Genomic DNA, 1,895 nt, shown 5'->3' on the forward strand with positions numbered 1-1,895 from the left:
GTCGATTAGGCCGAAAAAATTATGTTAATATAATAGACGTATAATAATTATTTCTATACTACTATCGAAAAATCCCCCTCGGAGCTACTCTTCGGGTATTATTTTTAGGGATTAGCGGATTTAAAACGAAGGTAGAAGATAGTCCTTCTAATAATAATTATTAATTGGATTGACGAGCTACTTCGCAAATAATTAAAAATTATAGTAACCTTAGAGGTTATTAACTAAGGGTATGCGAAATAGTATAATAAAATTCGGAAATTAAAGGAATTTAATATTAAAAATTAAATTTTACTTAATACGAAGTATATTAAATAATGTTACTTAAGTACTAAATTAATAAATAAATTTTTAAGACCCTTCTAAATTATTAAAGTTATTAGAGAGAAGAAAATAGTATATTAATTCGTACTCCCCGCGTATTACTAAATTTATTTAATATTCCTTATTATTTTACTAAAATTATATTATAGGGATTCCGCTATAGCGGCGCCGCAAAGAGAAATTATAAATATTAAGGAGGATAATATTTAGTACGAAGTTGAAGTAATTATAAAATATTGTAAATCTAATTATTAATATTAATTTTAAATTAAATAAAAGGGGTATCCGGACAACGAAAATTCGTAGGTTTTACAAGAGGATATAAATTACCTAAATTTATTTAAAGAATATAAAATTAAGGAAATATAATAACGGTATACTAGCGGTAGGCCGACTATTAAATTAATAAGGGTTAATTAGGTAGTAAAAGGAGAATAGTAATTATTAAAACTATAAAATAAAGACGCAAAACGTAAATATAAAATATAAAATATAAATATAAGACGCAAAATGTAGACGTAAAATGTAAATGCAAAACGTAAAACGCAAATGTGAGACGTAGATGTAAGATGTAAAATATAAATGTAAAACGTAGACGTAAAATACAAATATAAAGTGTAGAATAGAGATATAAAACGCTAATATAAATTATAAAGTAGAGACGTAAGTAGAAATGTAAAGCGCTAATATAAACCGCAAAGCAAAAATGTAAGTAGAGATGCTAAATGCTAATATAAATTATAAAGTAAAAATATAAGTAAAGGTATAAAATATAAATAAAAAAACGTAAATATAAAATATAAAGTAGAGATATAAGAGTAGAGAGGTAGAGTAGAAATATAAAGTAAATAAACGAAAATAGAAATATAAAGTAGAGATATAAAGTAAAAATACTAAATAGGACGAGAAATAGGAGGGGAAGGTAATTTAATTTAATATAGGATATTAATAAAGTATTAAATAGAATATAACCCGCATTTTCTATTATTACTCTAAATAAAAAAATCCTTAGCGGCGTCCGCTATTATTAATATAGGATTAGAACCTATAACCTTAGGAGGAATACTCCCGTATACTACTGTGCCTATCGATAATATTTGTAAATACTACTTTATATTATTTATTTATAATCCTCCTTTGTAAACTCCAATAACTTATTTAATTTTCTATCTATAAACACTAACCTCCTATTAACTATCTAATATTAAGGATTATAATTACAACTAGGGGAGGGGGGAATATAAATAGGAGTATTTAATATAAAAATATTTATAAGAGAGCCGCTATTACTAGTAATAAAACTATTAATAAGGGCTACCGGATCGATATTAATATTAATATCGCTAATACTATAATAACCAAATCTCAAATAGCCCTTATAATCGAAGTTCTTAATTCGGAATATACTAAATAATATTGTAAAAAGATTATTATTAATAAAGTACGCTTATATTATAGCTTAAAACGTTATTATAAATTAATACAACTACTATAAGAGGGGGGTAAGTAAGGGGCTACTAATATTAATAAAGCGTATAATTTTAACTACTATATCCTATATATTATTTTGG

The sequence above is a fragment of the Neurospora crassa genome, linkage group IV (assembly GCF_000182925.2).
Source record: "Neurospora crassa OR74A linkage group IV, whole genome shotgun sequence".
Classification (NCBI taxonomy): Eukaryota; Fungi; Ascomycota; class Sordariomycetes; order Sordariales; family Sordariaceae; genus Neurospora; species Neurospora crassa.